Here is a 19186-nt window from a genome sequence, read left to right as displayed (position 1 = left end):
TAAATGGGCGGTAGGTAAGGAGAAGGGTTGAGTAATGACATTGTTGGGTTGGTGGGAAACTTGGCCGTACAGGAATGGCAGTCACAACATGGGTTTCTCCCTCATCCTCACCCTCTTCATTTGCCCCAGTTTTCTCATTCGTCCAAGCAGGATGATTAAATTTGCCTCTTTTTAGACCCACTTCGATCTTTTTGCTGGCGAAGACCAAATCTGTAAAACTTAAAGGTGTGTAACCCACTATTTTTCATAGTAGAACACCGGTCACGTGTCTACTATCATTGTGATAATCTCTTTCTCTGTTATTGGGGGTGCTACTTGAGTTTCCAAGTCTCTCTATCTTTGGGCGTATTCTTTGAAAGATTCGTGCCCCCTTTTTGCATATGTTTGTAGTTGCATCCTATCCGGAGCCATATCAGAATTGTACTGACACTGCCTAACGAAGGCAACCATTAGGTCCTTCCAAGAATGGACTCAGGAAGGTTCCTAAGTTAGTATACCAGGTGACAGTTGTCCTAGTAAGACTTTCTTAGGAAAAATGTATCAGCAGTTTCTCATCTTTTGCGTATGCCCCCATCTTCCGACAATACATCTTTAGATGGTTCTTGGAGCAAGTAGTCCCCTTGTACTTGTCAAAGTTTGGCACCTTGAACTTGGGAATGACCATGTTTGGGTATTAGGAACAACTCTTCTAGGTTAGCAAAGGCATAATCTTCACCTCCTTCAATGGCCCTGAGCCTTTCCTTTAGATGATCCACCTTTCCCTTTTCAGCCATAGCAGGAGGGGCTCTTCCCATCGCAAAATGCAAGGGTTGTGGTTGTGGGCGAAACTGAGGGCCCTCCAAAGTGTTTTGCAGGGGTATATCACCAACTGCTTGCCCTTTAGTGGCATATCCGAGGCAAGGCTCGAAGTCAGCTAGATTGTGGTGGGGAATTTCATGTGCCTCCCCCATGGGTTGAGAGACATTTCAATGAGTATGGGAGCGGAGTTATTGACATCCTCATTGGGAATGTATGCCACATTGGGTGGTGTATAGTTGGGAGGCCAGCCATATGGTGGGAAGGTATGCTTGTTTTGAATTTGTGCATAATGGGGGGCCGCCCGTACTTCCCAAATCTTGGCCTACCATATCTGAGGTTGGATGATTCATTTGGTTAAGGCCAGATGGGGGCATCGGGTTCACCTTAGCAATAACGCTGATAGCGGAAACTGTAACCGCATTGGCTTCCATTATCTTCTTCATGCTCATCATGGCCTCCATCATTGTGGCCATTTGCTCTTTCATGGCCTCCATGTCAGCCTTCATCTGCTCTTGCGCCTCTTCTACTTTACCCATTACTCTAGCTCTAGCACGGGTTCGGTAATGGCACCGTAAAGCATGTTCTTTTCTTTTTTATAACAATGATTAAGTTCGTTTTTCTTTTTTCAAGGAAAGAATGTAATGAACAATGCGACCAATGAAAAACATGGATGTATGTGAATGATGCAAGTTGAAGTATTGCAAATTTTTATGCTGGACATGGGGTTGAATCAATTTAGATTTTTCAACATGGTTCATGACATCTTGGTCAAGGTGAAACTGGAAGTAACAAGGATATCAACAGTCCTAAATGTGTTTGGCAGTAGACGAAACACTGATGTAACTCGATTCATCTTTTGCCCCAATTTTTGCAAGATGGTTACTTCCATACTTCAACTTGACTTGATGAACTTTTTTCGAAAAAGCATGAGCTTAGTTCAACCCTATAATCCAAGGAATGACAATTCTGATCGCCAATACTTCAACAACCTTTCATAGGGATGAATGACTCGGGCATACTTTAAGCTATGCATGGAAAATGTAATTATGAAATTGAGATGCCCAAAGAAACATCATTTCCTAGTTAACCATGCATTAGGTACCATGTTCACTCATTTTGTTTTTAAGTGAAACGGGTTTATGATCCTGAAATTCTGATACTGGGGACAGATGTCGTACAGGATGTCACGACATCACACTTCAGAACATGCAGATTGTCTTTGACTGTATGAACAGATTAAACAAGTAAATAACACAAGAGAATTGTTAACCCAGTTCGGTGCAACCTCACCTACATCTGGGGGCTACCAAGCCAGGGAGGAAATCCACTAAAATAGTGTTAGTTCAAGGTCTAACAGCCACTGTTTACAACCTTCTCACCTAACCACTACCCGTGCAATCTCTACCTAAGAGCCACTCTTAGATATGAGAACCCCGCTCACTCCCTCTCAATCACACTCCCGTGTTTACAAACAAATCAAAGACACACCAGAGATTGCTCTCTGAACAATAGAGATCAACTCTACACACTAGAGATCAACTCTACACACTAGAGATCAACTCTACACACTAGAGATCAACTCTACACACTTAGGTCCAACACTTGATGTTAGAGTAACATCAAGGTGGCTCACAAAACACTCAAGTCCCAAAACTCACAAAATAACTCTTCAATCCCGGACTTGGTACAGAACTCGTGCAGCCTTCATGTTTATATAGCAATGTGCGTTTCTGGGCTGCAACAGCTTGTGCTGGATGAGATCTATCATTCTTCCTGAAAATCTGCACTTAAAGAACTAAAAGATACAGTTTGATCTTTTAGTTTTTTATCTTTAATCTTTAATCCCTGAACGAACTCTTCTAGTTTGTAATTCGAACTTTAATTATCTTTTAATTCGTTCCTAAAGATAGATCGTCTAATCTCTTGCTAACTGCACAATAATCTGTTAAAGATATAACAGATTTATATGTCCAGTATTTTCGGGCCAGATGTCCTGGACATCGTATCCGACATCGTGGATCATGCAGCTTCCATTCTTCATTTGACTTTTATCTTGCCTTCCAGTATTTTCGGGCAGGATGTCCTGGACATTGTATCCGACATCGTGGATCCTGCAGCTTCAATGCTTTTAGCAATTCCAGTATTTTCGAGCAGGATGTCCTGGACATTGTATCCGACATCGTGAATCCTGCAGCTTCAATTCTTCATTTGACATTTCATCTTGCCTTGTGCATTGTGCAGCCCGATCTTATTCTTTGACATAACGTTGGACATCATGCGCAGCAACTCCAGCTTTCCTTCATTGTCTAAGTGCTTATGTTTTAACAAAATCTTAGCCAATCTTTTAAAGCTTAGTAAAGCTAAGCACTAACAATCTCCCCCTTTGGCAAATTTTGTCTAAAACATACTTAGACACTTCCTGAGCAGGTACGAGCAGTTATGCAAGTGGGATCAGCAACTTCCATTATCAGAGTAATCAAGCACAGCGGAAATTGTAGTTTAGACAAGTTGCAAGTCGTTTCCAGGATGTCAAGACATCTCACATGACATCTGCTTTCTGCTTCTGCTCCCCCTGTCTCCATGCTTACTGCAGCATCTTCTAACAGCTACTAGTCTTCTCCAGGATGTCAAGACATCTCATGTGACATCAGCTATCTGCTCCCCCTGTCTCCATGCTCTTACTGCAGCATCTTCTAGTAGCTTCCATCAGTCATCATCAGCAGCAGCAGTCTCCCCCTCAAAATCGTATACATACAACTCCCCCTCAAAATCATGAATCATGCATACATCGTATCCTACTACTATTGCATACATAGTATCTTACTACTCAAAATCATGCATAATACATACATCATACTACTACTCCCCCTTTTTAGACATAAATTTGGCAAAAGTAGAATGCATGAAATTAATGTGCAAATATTACAGACCAATAACAATCAATTGTTCAAAGGGACATGCCCTTATAGCTAGTAAAAGTAAAAAGCAAAAGTAAAGGTCTGATGGTCATGGGGTGGCTTCAGAATCATCATCTGATTCAGTATCTTCTGCTGTATCTTCCTCTTCCTCAGCAGCTTCTTCTTCTTCCTCGGCTGCTTCTACCTCTTCCTCAGCTGCTTCTTCTTCTTCCTCGGCTGCTTCTACCTCTTCCTCAGCTGCTTCATCTTCTTGCTCAGCTGCTTCTCCATCATCAATGCCACTTTCTGAGAGCCTTTTGATCAGCCGTTCCAGCTCCATCTTCTTCTCTGTGGTGGCTTTGATGGTTGCTTCCAGCACCTTGCATGTGTCCTTGAGTTCAGCAATCAGAGCATCCTTGGACACAGCACCTGAAGCAGCAGCTTTCCCTGATGTCGAGACAATGTCTGGGACATGTGTCCCCTCAAACAATTTGTAATGCAGGGATAGAGGAGATTCTCTCTTCATCACAGAGTCAGTGTAGTTTAAAATATTGGGATGTTGACTCAACATAATGCCACACAATACAGTTGGGAAGGCAATGGGTAATTTGACAGCAAATGATTCTGAATGCTTAACAGTTTGATCAAAAATATAGTTTCCAAAATTAAATTTGGACTTGGTTCCAACAGCATACAGAAATTTACCCAAACCTGTGGCAACAGTGGAAGTATGATTGGTGGGTACCCAGTTTGCAGCGCCAATCCTGTGCAGGATTGCATACTTCACACTTAGCTTCCCTACAGAAAGCTTCCCTTTCTTTGGCCAATGCTGAACTTGTTTGGCAGTGATTTCCTTGGAAATTCGATGCTCAGAAACAGTAATGTCCACCTCTCCATCTGTTGGTCTGCCCAGGTATTTGTTGATCACAGCAGGGGAGAATCTAACACATTTACCTCTGACAAACACTTTCTGATACTCTTCACTCTTTCTGTTAGTTATGTCAGAGGGAATGTTGACAATGAATTCCCTGACTAGGCTTTCATAACAATCTCCCAACTTGGTGACTGTTTTCAGCAGTCCAGCAGCCGTGATGAGGTCCATGATCTCCTTGCAATCCAAGGCAGCTCTTCCCAGTTCTCTTTCCAAGGCAAGTCTGCGTTGATACACGAACTTCCACCTTTCAGCATTGCCAATGGAGTGGAATGAGATGTTGTCCAATGGTGCATCAGGGACATTTCCAGGCACCTTCTTCCCTGATGTCTTGGTCCTCTTGATGTCGGGAACATCTGGTTCGACATCATCATCAGAATCAGATGAGGAAATTTCTTTCCTCTTCTTGGAGGGGATTGCAACTTTGCTCCGTCTGGATGTGGTAGGAGTGATTGGAGTGCTTTTCTTCTGGGCCATAGTCTTGATTCGTCCAGACCTCTTAATGGGGGTTTTTCCTTTTCGGCTTTGTAGTCTTTCCGCAATGCCAGGTGCCAACTTGTTGGCAATGGGTTCTTCATCAGATTCTACTTCTTCCAGGTCAATGAGGTCACCTGGAGCAGGTTCTGGTGCCCTTGGTGCAGGGGTCTCCTCTGTGGCTTGATCATCTTCCTCTGTTGATTCCTCTTTGCTGGGTGAAGAGAGGACTTCAGTATTTGGGGTGGAAGATGTCGGAACATCTTTCTCAGCATCAGGAACAGCAACATCTGGGGTGGAAGATGTTGGAACATCTTCATCAGCATCAGGAACAGAGGCATTTTTCAGAATGTTACTTACAATACTGCGGATCTTCTTATCCATCTCTGTGTCTACTTCCCTAGGACTTGTTGCAAGGCTAGGGTTTTCAGAAATCTTCACACCCTGTTGTCGTTTGGGAACCAGTTTTTCAGGAACAGGGGCTTGACCAGGAATCATCTGTATGGGTTGGATATGGAATTCAGGTTGTTCCTGGATTGATGGTGCTTTGGTGGATGATGGAGATGATGGTACGGAGGGTGAACCAGGAGCTGAAATTTCTTTTGGTGAGGTAGCCATGGAAATGCAGAGCGTTTGGAATGGTTTCGCAAATTTCTGAGAGCTGTTGGGGAATGCTGAAAACGAGATTCCCACGAAAATATAAGTTTGAATGAGGAATGTAGAGGGACGTGTGAAGCAACGGTCGAATTTGTTTTGGCTTAGTAGTGAACGTGCTATTAATGTTAAGTGAGACATTTGAGCACGTTCAGATAGCAGTAGCTGCTATAATTCCTCTAGCAGACAAATGCCCAGCTTGCCCCTCAGTTTTTCAAACTGATTTGCATCCAATGCCTTTGTGAAAATATCTGCGATTTGTTCCTCAGTGTCAACATGCTCCAGTGTGATAACTTTATCATCAACAAGCTCTCTGATATAGTGATGCCTAATGTCAATGTGCTTGGTTCTGCTGTGTTGAACAGGATTTTTAGAAATATTAATAGCACTCAAGTTGTCACAGAACAATGTCATGACATCTTGTTCGACATTGTACTCCTTGAGCATCTGCTTCATCCAAACTAGTTGTGAACAGCTGCTTCCTGCTGCAATATACTCGGCTTCTGCAGTAGATAGGGACACACAGTTCTGCTTCTTGCTGAACCATGAAATAAGATTGTTGCCCAGATAGAAGCATCCACCAGAAGTGCTTTTTCTGTCATCTGCACTTCCAGCCCAATCAGCATCACAATACCCAACCAGCATTGAATCTGAACAATGACAGTACATAATCCCATAGTCACTGGTGCCATTTACATATTTCAGAATTCTCTTTACTTGAGTCAAGTGACTTATCTTAGGATTGGCTTGATATCTTGCACAAACACCTACTGCATAGGTGATGTCGGGTCTGCTAGCTGTTAAATATAGTAAGCTTCCAATCATGCTTCTGTACAGACTTTGATCAACACTGGTGCCAGCTTCATCTTTTGACAGCTTCAAGTGAGTAGGTGCAGGTGTTCTTTTATGGCTGGCATTCTCCATCCCAAACTTCTTGACAATGTTCTTTGCATATTTGCTTTGTGAGAGGAATATGGAGTCTTCCATCTGCTTCACTTGGAGTCCCAGAAAATAAGTCAGCTCTCCAACAAGACTCATCTCAAATTCAGATTGCATCTGTTGGACAAAATGTCGAAGCATCTCATTCGACATCCCTCCAAACACAATGTCATCAACATATATTTGTGCTATCATCAGGTTATCAGCATCTTGTTTGACAAAGAGAGTCTTGTCAATTCCTCCCTTCCTATACCCTTGCTGAGTAAGGAACTCTGTTAGCCTTTCATACCAAGCTCTTGGAGCTTGCTTCAATCCATAGAGGGCCTTCTTGAGCCTGTATACATGATCTGGATGAGTTGGATCTACAAATCCCTTTGGCTGCTCCACATAGGCTTCTTCATTCAGGTATCCATTCAGAAACGCGCTCTTCACATCCATTTGGTACAGCTTGAATTTGAGGATGCAAGCTACACCAAGTAACAATCTGATGGACTCAAGTCTAGCAACTGGGGCAAACGTTTCATCAAAGTCTACACCTTCAATCTGAGTGTAGCCTTGAGCAACAAGTCTGGCCTTGTTTCTGGTTATAACACCTTCTTCATTGGTTTTGTTCTTGAAGATCCACTTGGTGCCAATCACATTAGTTCCCTCGGGTCTCGGAACTAGCTCCCAGACTTCATTCCTTTTGAATTGCTCCAGTTCTTCTTGCATAGCATTGATCCAGAACTCATCAGTCAGTGCCTCTTTCACATTCTTGGGCTCAATTTTGGAGACAAAACATGAGTTGGAGACAATCTCAATCTCCCTTGATCTTGTAGTGACTCCTCTGTTTGGATCTCCTATAATCAGCTCCTTGGGGTGCATCTTCTGGATTCTAATGGAGGGTCTCTTGTCAGGTTGGTTGATGTTTGATTCATCTGTAGCAGAATCAGAGTTTTCTGCATTTTCTACACTTTTAGCTGTATCTGCTACATTGTCTCCCGATGTTCTGACATCTTCTTCGACATCCTTCTTTCTTGCTGGAGTTAGATCATCAACAACCACATTGATGGATTCCATCACAGTTCTGGTTCTGGAATTAAATACTCTATATGCTCTGCTGTTTGTAGAGTATCCCAGGAATATTCCTGCATCACTCTTGGGATCCATCTTTCTCCTTTGCTCTCTATCTGCCAAAATGTAACATGGACTTCCAAAGATGTGGAAGTGCTTGACAGTTGGCTTCCTCCCTTTCCAGATTTCATACAGTGTGGTTGGAGTCCCTCTTCTCAGTGTGACTCTGTTGTGGATGTAGCATGCTGTGTTCATGGCTTCAGCCCAGAGATTATAGGGAAGTTCTTTGGCATGAAGCATGACCCTAGCAGCCTCTTGCAAAGTCCTGTTTTTCCTCTCAACTATGCCATTCTGTTGTGGTGTAATGGCTGCAGAGAACTCATGAGTGATGCCTTCAGATGTGCAGAATTCAGTAAACCTGCTGTTTTCAAACTCTCTGCCATGGTCACTCCTGATTCTCTTGATGACACAGTCTTTTTCTCTTTGAAGTCTTAGACTCAACTCCTTGAATACTTCAAAGGTGTCTGATTTTTCTCTGATAAAGTTGACCCAGGTAAATCTGGAGAAATCATCCACAACAACATAGGCATACCTCTTTCCTCCAAGGCTTTCAACTTGCATAGGCCCCATCAAGTCCATGTGAAGTAGTTCCAGCACCCTGGAAGTGGTCTGATGTTGAAGCTTCTGGTGGGACATCTTGACTTGCTTTCCAATCTGACATTCACCACAAATTCTGCCTTCTTCTATTTTCAGATTGGGAATGCCTCTAACAGCACCTTTGTCAATGATTTTCTTCATGCCTCTTAAGTGCAGATGTCCAAATCTTTGATGCCATATTCTGACTTCATCTTCTTTGGAGGATAGACATGTGGAGGAGTAACTGGTTTCTTGAGGTGTCCATAGGTAGCAGTTGTCCTTTGATCTGCTGCCCTTCATTAGAACTTCACTCTTCTCATTTGTCACCAAGCATTCTGACTTTGTGAAGTTTACATTGAATCCTTCATCACACAGCTGACTGATGCTGATCAAGTTTGCAGTCAGTCCCTTCACCAGCAGTACTTTGTCCAGACTAGGAAGTCCATCATGGACTAGCTTTCCCATTCCAGTGATCTTTCCTTTAGAGCCATCTCCAAATGTCACATAGCTAGTGGAGCAAGGTTCAATGTTCACCAGGAATTCTTTGACTCCTGTCATGTGTCTGGAACAGCCGCTATCTAGGTACCAATCTTCCTTAGCTGATACTCTAAGTGAAGTATGAACAACAAGACTAACAGTCTTGTGTTTTGGAACCCACATCATCTTCCTTCTGCTGCTGCTACTTTGAGTTCCATGATGTGAATGACCATGTAAATGATAGCAAAAGGGCTTTATGTGACCATACTTGCCACAGTAGTGACACCTCCAATTCTTTCTTTTGCTCCTTTTCTGCTGCGTTCCATGATGTCGAGACCGATGTTGTGACATCGTGGCTCCAGTGCTGTTTTTGGCAGGAACAAATTCTGTCATGGTTGTTCTGCCAGCAGACTTAGGATTAAATCCAAGTCCTCTCTGGTTTCCAACATTCTTTCCAAGCTGTAGCACCTCATCAAGCGTATCTGAGCCTTTATTCAGCATCTTTATTGATTTTGTCATGTTTTCCAGTTTAGAGTTCAGAAAACCAACTTCTCCTTTAAGCTCAGAGATCTCCTCTTCATGTGCCTCCTTTTCAGCCTCCAGATTTGCAATGACCTTCTTCAGTTGTGCTTCCTGCTGAAGAATCTTCTCACTTTTGATGCATAGTTCTCTATAGGATATAGCAAGCTCATCAAAAGTGATTTCACTATCTGTATCACTTGAATCTTCAGCAGAGTCAAATCTCCCAGTGAGTGCATTCACATCTCTGTCAGAATCACTTTCTTGTTCACTCTCTGTATCATCAGACCGACTTACAGAAAGTCCTTTCCTCTGCTTCTTGAGATGAGTGGGACATTCAGCTTTGATGTGTCCAAAGCCTTCACACCCACGGCATTGAATTCCTTTGCTGTGACTGGGCTTTTCATCTGACCTTTTCTGGTATTCACTACCTTTCCTGATGTCGAAAGGGATGTTCCGGACATGTGGTTTCTGCCTCCTGTCCATTCTGTTCATCACTTTGTTGAACTGTTTTCCAAGGAGCACAACTGCGTTAGTCAGACCTTCATCAGTATCCAGGTCATACTCATCTTCTTCTCCTTCATCATTGGACACGAAAGCCAGATTCTTGCTCTTCTTTTCAGCCCTATCCGAGAGTCCTAGCTCAAAGGTTTGAAGGGAACCAATGAGTTCATCTACTCTCATGTTGCAAATGTCTTGGGCCTCCTCTATTGCAGTGACTTTCATGTCAAATCTCTTAGGCAAGGATCTGAGGATCTTTCTCACCAGCTTTTCATCTGTCATCCTCTCTCCCAAGGCAGTGCAAGCATTGGCAATTTCAAGAATGTTCATGTGGAAGTCATGAATACATTCTTCCTCCTTCATCTTCAGATTTTCGAATTTTGTGGCCAATAGTTGCAATCTGGACATCTTCACTTTGGAGGTTCCTTCATGAGTGGTTTTCAGGATCTCCCATGCATCCTTGGCCACTGTGCATGTGTTGATCAGTCTGAAGATATTCTTGTCAACTCCATTGAATAGAGCATTCAAAGCTTTGGAGTTTCCAAGTGCCAATTCGTCTTCTTCTTTAGTCCAGTCTTCTTCTGGCTTCAATTCCTCAGTGGGCTTTCCTTCTGTGTCCAGCATCTTGGGATGTTCCCAGCCTTTGATGACAGCTTTCCAGGTTCTGCTATCCAGTGATTTGAGGAAGGCCACCATCCTTGCTTTCCAGTATTCATAGTTGGTTCCATCCAGAATAGGTGGTCTGTTCACTGGTCCTCCTTCTTTCTCCATGTTCATCAGAATTTATCTCCCTAGATCTCACTCAGTGATTTCGAGTGCCTGCTCTGATACCAATTGAAATTCTGATACTGGGGACAGATGTCGTACAGGATGTCACGACATCACACTTCAGAACATGCAGATTGTCTTTGACTGTATGAACAGATTAAACAAGTAAATAACACAAGAGAATTGTTAACCCAGTTCGGTGCAACCTCACCTACATCTGGGGGCTACCAAGCCAGGGAGGAAATCCACTAAAATAGTGTTAGTTCAAGGTCTAACAGCCACTGTTTACAACCTTCTCACCTAACCACTACCCGTGCAATCTCTACCTAAGAGCCACTCTTAGATATGAGAACCCCGCTCACTCCCTCTCAATCACACTCCCGTGTTTACAAACAAATCAAAGACACACCAGAGATTGCTCTCTGAACAATAGAGATCAACTCTACACACTAGAGATCAACTCTACACACTTAGGTCCAACACTTGATGTTAGAGTAACATCAAGGTGGCTCACAAAACACTCAAGTCCCAAAACTCACAAAATAACTCTTCAATCCCGGACTTGGTACAGAACTCGTGCAGCCTTCATGTTTATATAGCAATGTGCGTTTCTGGGCTGCAACAGCTTGTGCTGGATGAGATCTATCATTCTTCCTGAAAATCTGCACTTAAAGAACTAAAAGATACAGTTTGATCTTTTAGTTTTTTATCTTTAATCTTTAATCCCTGAACGAACTCTTCTAGTTTGTAATTCGAACTTTAATTATCTTTTAATTCGTTCCTAAAGATAGATCGTCTAATCTCTTGCTAACTGCACAATAATCTGTTAAAGATATAACAGATTTATATGTCCAGTATTTTCGGGCCAGATGTCCTGGACATCGTATCCGACATCGTGGATCATGCAGCTTCCATTCTTCATTTGACTTTTATCTTGCCTTCCAGTATTTTCGGGCAGGATGTCCTGGACATTGTATCCGACATCGTGGATCCTGCAGCTTCAATGCTTTTAGCAATTCCAGTATTTTCGAGCAGGATGTCCTGGACATTGTATCCGACATCGTGAATCCTGCAGCTTCAATTCTTCATTTGACATTTCATCTTGCCTTGTGCATTGTGCAGCCCGATCTTATTCTTTGACATAACGTTGGACATCATGCGCAGCAACTCCAGCTTTCCTTCATTGTCTAAGTGCTTATGTTTTAACAAAATCTTAGCCAATCTTTTAAAGCTTAGTAAAGCTAAGCACTAACAATCTCCCCCTTTGGCAAATTTTGTCTAAAACATACTTAGACACTTCCTGAGCAGGTACGAGCAGTTATGCAAGTGGGATCAGCAACTTCCATTATCAGAGTAATCAAGCACAGCGGAAATTGTAGTTTAGACAAGTTGCAAGTCGTTTCCAGGATGTCAAGACATCTCACATGACATCTGCTTTCTGCTTCTGCTCCCCCTGTCTCCATGCTTACTGCAGCATCTTCTAACAGCTACTAGTCTTCTCCAGGATGTCAAGACATCTCATGTGACATCAGCTATCTGCTCCCCCTGTCTCCATGCTCTTACTGCAGCATCTTCTAGTAGCTTCCATCAGTCATCATCAGCAGCAGCAGTCTCCCCCTCAAAATCGTATACATACAACTCCCCCTCAAAATCATGAATCATGCATACATCGTATCCTACTACTATTGCATACATAGTATCTTACTACTCAAAATCATGCATAATACATACATCATACTACTACTCCCCCTTTTTAGACATAAATTTGGCAAAAGTAGAATGCATGAAATTAATGTGCAAATATTACAGACCAATAACAATCAATTGTTCAAAGGGACATGCCCTTATAGCTAGTAAAAGTAAAAAGCAAAAGTAAAGGTCTGATGGTCATGGGGTGGCTTCAGAATCATCATCTGATTCAGTATCTTCTGCTGTATCTTCCTCTTCCTCAGCAGCTTCTTCTTCTTCCTCGGCTGCTTCTACCTCTTCCTCAGCTGCTTCTTCTTCTTCCTCGGCTGCTTCTACCTCTTCCTCAGCTGCTTCATCTTCTTGCTCAGCTGCTTCTCCATCATCAATGCCACTTTCTGAGAGCCTTTTGATCAGCCGTTCCAGCTCCATCTTCTTCTCTGTGGTGGCTTTGATGGTTGCTTCCAGCACCTTGCATGTGTCCTTGAGTTCAGCAATCAGAGCATCCTTGGACACAGCACCTGAAGCAGCAGCTTTCCCTGATGTCGAGACAATGTCTGGGACATGTGTCCCCTCAAACAATTTGTAATGCAGGGATAGAGGAGATTCTCTCTTCATCACAGAGTCAGTGTAGTTTAAAATATTGGGATGTTGACTCAACATAATGCCACACAATACAGTTGGGAAGGCAATGGGTAATTTGACAGCAAATGATTCTGAATGCTTAACAGTTTGATCAAAAATATAGTTTCCAAAATTAAATTTGGACTTGGTTCCAACAGCATACAGAAATTTACCCAAACCTGTGGCAACAGTGGAAGTATGATTGGTGGGTACCCAGTTTGCAGCGCCAATCCTGTGCAGGATTGCATACTTCACACTTAGCTTCCCTACAGAAAGCTTCCCTTTCTTTGGCCAATGCTGAACTTGTTTGGCAGTGATTTCCTTGGAAATTCGATGCTCAGAAACAGTAATGTCCACCTCTCCATCTGTTGGTCTGCCCAGGTATTTGTTGATCACAGCAGGGGAGAATCTAACACATTTACCTCTGACAAACACTTTCTGATACTCTTCACTCTTTCTGTTAGTTATGTCAGAGGGAATGTTGACAATGAATTCCCTGACTAGGCTTTCATAACAATCTCCCAACTTGGTGACTGTTTTCAGCAGTCCAGCAGCCGTGATGAGGTCCATGATCTCCTTGCAATCCAAGGCAGCTCTTCCCAGTTCTCTTTCCAAGGCAAGTCTGCGTTGATACACGAACTTCCACCTTTCAGCATTGCCAATGGAGTGGAATGAGATGTTGTCCAATGGTGCATCAGGGACATTTCCAGGCACCTTCTTCCCTGATGTCTTGGTCCTCTTGATGTCGGGAACATCTGGTTCGACATCATCATCAGAATCAGATGAGGAAATTTCTTTCCTCTTCTTGGAGGGGATTGCAACTTTGCTCCGTCTGGATGTGGTAGGAGTGATTGGAGTGCTTTTCTTCTGGGCCATAGTCTTGATTCGTCCAGACCTCTTAATGGGGGTTTTTCCTTTTCGGCTTTGTAGTCTTTCCGCAATGCCAGGTGCCAACTTGTTGGCAATGGGTTCTTCATCAGATTCTACTTCTTCCAGGTCAATGAGGTCACCTGGAGCAGGTTCTGGTGCCCTTGGTGCAGGGGTCTCCTCTGTGGCTTGATCATCTTCCTCTGTTGATTCCTCTTTGCTGGGTGAAGAGAGGACTTCAGTATTTGGGGTGGAAGATGTCGGAACATCTTTCTCAGCATCAGGAACAGCAACATCTGGGGTGGAAGATGTTGGAACATCTTCATCAGCATCAGGAACAGAGGCATTTTTCAGAATGTTACTTACAATACTGCGGATCTTCTTATCCATCTCTGTGTCTACTTCCCTAGGACTTGTTGCAAGGCTAGGGTTTTCAGAAATCTTCACACCCTGTTGTCGTTTGGGAACCAGTTTTTCAGGAACAGGGGCTTGACCAGGAATCATCTGTATGGGTTGGATATGGAATTCAGGTTGTTCCTGGATTGATGGTGCTTTGGTGGATGATGGAGATGATGGTACGGAGGGTGAACCAGGAGCTGAAATTTCTTTTGGTGAGGTAGCCATGGAAATGCAGAGCGTTTGGAATGGTTTCGCAAATTTCTGAGAGCTGTTGGGGAATGCTGAAAACGAGATTCCCACGAAAATATAAGTTTGAATGAGGAATGTAGAGGGACGTGTGAAGCAACGGTCGAATTTGTTTTGGCTTAGTAGTGAACGTGCTATTAATGTTAAGTGAGACATTTGAGCACGTTCAGATAGCAGTAGCTGCTATAATTCCTCTAGCAGACAAATGCCCAGCTTGCCCCTCAGTTTTTCAAACTGATTTGCATCCAATGCCTTTGTGAAAATATCTGCGATTTGTTCCTCAGTGTCAACATGCTCCAGTGTGATAACTTTATCATCAACAAGCTCTCTGATATAGTGATGCCTAATGTCAATGTGCTTGGTTCTGCTGTGTTGAACAGGATTTTTAGAAATATTAATAGCACTCAAGTTGTCACAGAACAATGTCATGACATCTTGTTCGACATTGTACTCCTTGAGCATCTGCTTCATCCAAACTAGTTGTGAACAGCTGCTTCCTGCTGCAATATACTCGGCTTCTGCAGTAGATAGGGACACACAGTTCTGCTTCTTGCTGAACCATGAAATAAGATTGTTGCCCAGATAGAAGCATCCACCAGAAGTGCTTTTTCTGTCATCTGCACTTCCAGCCCAATCAGCATCACAATACCCAACCAGCATTGAATCTGAACAATGACAATACATAATCCCATAGTCACTGGTGCCATTTACATATTTCAAAATTCTCTTTACTTGAGTCAAGTGACTTATCTTAGGATTGGCTTGATATCTTGCACAAACACCTACTGCATAGGTGATGTCGGGTCTGCTAGCTGTTAAATATAGTAAGCTTCCAATCATGCTTCTGTACAGACTTTGATCAACACTGGTGCCAGCTTCATCTTTTGACAGCTTCAAGTGAGTAGGTGCAGGTGTTCTTTTATGGCTGGCATTCTCCATCCCAAACTTCTTGACAATGTTCTTTGCATATTTGCTTTGTGAGAGGAATATGGAGTCTTCCATCTGCTTCACTTGGAGTCCCAGAAAATAAGTCAACTCTCCAACAAGACTCATCTCAAATTCAGATTGCATCTGTTGGACAAAATGTCGAAGCATCTCATTCGACATCCCTCCAAACACAATGTCATCAACATATATTTGTGCTATCATCAGGTTATCAGCATCTTGTTTGACAAAGAGAGTCTTGTCAATTCCTCCCTTCCTATACCCTTGCTGAGTAAGGAACTCTGTTAGCCTTTCATACCAAGCTCTTGGAGCTTGCTTCAATCCATAGAGGGCCTTCTTGAGCCTGTATACATGATCTGGATGAGTTGGATCTACAAATCCCTTTGGCTGCTCCACATAGGCTTCTTCATTCAGGTATCCATTCAGAAACGCGCTCTTCACATCCATTTGGTACAGCTTGAATTTGAGGATGCAAGCTACACCAAGTAACAATCTGATGGACTCAAGTCTAGCAACTGGGGCAAACGTTTCATCAAAGTCTACACCTTCAATCTGAGTGTAGCCTTGAGCAACAAGTCTGGCCTTGTTTCTGGTTATAACACCTTCTTCATTGGTTTTGTTCTTGAAGATCCACTTGGTGCCAATCACATTAGTTCCCTCGGGTCTCGGAACTAGCTCCCAGACTTCATTCCTTTTGAATTGCTCCAGTTCTTCTTGCATAGCATTGATCCAGAACTCATCAGTCAGTGCCTCTTTCACATTCTTGGGCTCAATTTTGGAGACAAAACATGAGTTGGAGACAATCTCAATCTCCCTTGATCTTGTAGTGACTCCTCTGTTTGGATCTCCTATAATCAGCTCCTTGGGGTGCATCTTCTGGATTCTAATGGAGGGTCTCTTGTCAGGTTGGTTGATGTTTGATTCATCTGTAGCAGAATCAGAGTTTTCTGCATTTTCTACACTTTTAGCTGTATCTGCTACATTGTCTCCCGATGTTCTGACATCTTCTTCGACATCCTTCTTTCTTGCTGGAGTTAGATCATCAACAACCACATTGATGGATTCCATCACAGTTCTGGTTCTGGAATTAAATACTCTATATGCTCTGCTGTTTGTAGAGTATCCCAGGAATATTCCTGCATCACTCTTGGGATCCATCTTTCTCCTTTGCTCTCTATCTGCCAAAATGTAACATGGACTTCCAAAGATGTGGAAGTGCTTGACAGTTGGCTTCCTCCCTTTCCAGATTTCATACAGTGTGGTTGGAGTCCCTCTTCTCAGTGTGACTCTGTTGTGGATGTAGCATGCTGTGTTCATGGCTTCAGCCCAGAGATTATAGGGAAGTTCTTTGGCATGAAGCATGACCCTAGCAGCCTCTTGCAAAGTCCTGTTTTTCCTCTCAACTATGCCATTCTGTTGTGGTGTAATGGCTGCAGAGAACTCATGAGTGATGCCTTCAGATGTGCAGAATTCAGTAAACCTGCTGTTTTCAAACTCTCTGCCATGGTCACTCCTGATTCTCTTGATGACACAGTCTTTTTCTCTTTGAAGTCTTAGACTCAACTCCTTGAATACTTCAAAGGTGTCTGATTTTTCTCTGATAAAGTTGACCCAGGTAAATCTGGAGAAATCATCCACAACAACATAGGCATACCTCTTTCCTCCAAGGCTTTCAACTTGCATAGGCCCCATCAAGTCCATGTGAAGTAGTTCCAGCACCCTGGAAGTGGTCTGATGTTGAAGCTTCTGGTGGGACATCTTGACTTGCTTTCCAATCTGACATTCACCACAAATTCTGCCTTCTTCTATTTTCAGATTGGGAATGCCTCTAACAGCACCTTTGTCAATGATTTTCTTCATGCCTCTTAAGTGCAGATGTCCAAATCTTTGATGCCATATTCTGACTTCATCTTCTTTGGAGGATAGACATGTGGAGGAGTAACTGGTTTCTTGAGGTGTCCATAGGTAGCAGTTGTCCTTTGATCTGCTGCCCTTCATTAGAACTTCACTCTTCTCATTTGTCACCAAGCATTCTGACTTTGTGAAGTTTACATTGAATCCTTCATCACACAGCTGACTGATGCTGATCAAGTTTGCAGTCAGTCCCTTCACCAGCAGTACTTTGTCCAGACTAGGAAGTCCATCATGGACTAGCTTTCCCATTCCAGTGATCTTTCCTTTAGAGCCATCTCCAAATGTCACATAGCTAGTGGAGCAAGGTTCAATGTTCACCAGGAATTCTTTGACTCCTGTCATGTGTCTGGAACAGCCGCTATCTAGGTACCAATCTTCCTTAGCTGATACTCTAAGTGAAGTATGAACAACAAGACTAACAGTCTTGTGTTTTGGAACCCACATCATCTTCCTTCTGCTGCTGCTACTTTGAGTTCCATGATGTGAATGACCATGTAAATGATAGCAAAAGGGCTTTATGTGACCATACTTGCCACAGTAGTGACACCTCCAATTCTTTCTTTTGCTCCTTTTCTGCTGCGTTCCATGATGTCGAGACCGATGTTGTGACATCGTGGCTCCAGTGCTGTTTTTGGCAGGAACAAATTCTGTCATGGTTGTTCTGCCAGCAGACTTAGGATTAAATCCAAGTCCTCTCTGGTTTCCAACATTCTTTCCAAGCTGTAGCACCTCATCAAGCGTATCTGAGCCTTTATTCAGCATCTTTATTGATTTTGTCATGTTTTCCAGTTTAGAGTTCAGAAAACCAACTTCTCCTTTAAGCTCAGAGATCTCCTCTTCATGTGCCTCCTTTTCAGCCTCCAGATTTGCAATGACCTTCTTCAGTTGTGCTTCCTGCTGAAGAATCTTCTCACTTTTGATGCATAGTTCTCTATAGGATATAGCAAGCTCATCAAAAGTGATTTCACTATCTGTATCACTTGAATCTTCAGCAGAGTCAAATCTCCCAGTGAGTGCATTCACATCTCTGTCAGAATCACTTTCTTGTTCACTCTCTGTATCATCAGACCGACTTACAGAAAGTCCTTTCCTCTGCTTCTTGAGATGAGTGGGACATTCAGCTTTGATGTGTCCAAAGCCTTCACACCCACGGCATTGAATTCCTTTGCTGTGACTGGGCTTTTCATCTGACCTTTTCTGGTATTCACTACCTTTCCTGATGTCGAAAGGGATGTTCCGGACATGTGGTTTCTGCCTCCTGTCCATTCTGTTCATCACTTTGTTGAACTGTTTTCCAAGGAGCACAACTGCGTTAGTCAGACCTTCATCAGTATCCAGGTCATACTCATCTTCTTCTCCTTCATCATTGGACACGAAAGCCAGATTCTTGCTCTTCTTTTCAGCCCTATCCGAGAGTCCTAGCTCAAAGGTTTGAAGGGAACCAATGAGTTCATCTACTCTCATGTTGCAAATGTCTTGGGCCTCCTCTATTGCAGTGACTTTCATGTCAAATCTCTTAGGCAAGGATCTGAGGATCTTTCTCACCAGCTTTTCATCTGTCATCCTCTCTCCCAAGGCAGTGCAAGCATTGGCAATTTCAAGAATGTTCATGTGGAAGTCATGAATACATTCTTCCTCCTTCATCTTCAGATTTTCGAATTTTGTGGCCAATAGTTGCAATCTGGACATCTTCACTTTGGAGGTTCCTTCATGAGTGGTTTTCAGGATCTCCCATGCATCCTTGGCCACTGTGCATGTGTTGATCAGTCTGAAGATATTCTTGTCAACTCCATTGAATAGAGCATTCAAAGCTTTGGAGTTTCCAAGTGCCAATTCGTCTTCTTCTTTAGTCCAGTCT

The sequence above is a fragment of the Glycine soja genome, chromosome 11 (genome assembly GCF_004193775.1).
Source record: "Glycine soja cultivar W05 chromosome 11, ASM419377v2, whole genome shotgun sequence".
In the NCBI taxonomy this organism is placed as follows: Eukaryota; Viridiplantae; Streptophyta; class Magnoliopsida; order Fabales; family Fabaceae; genus Glycine; species Glycine soja.
This window is presented reverse-complemented; position numbering follows the sequence as displayed.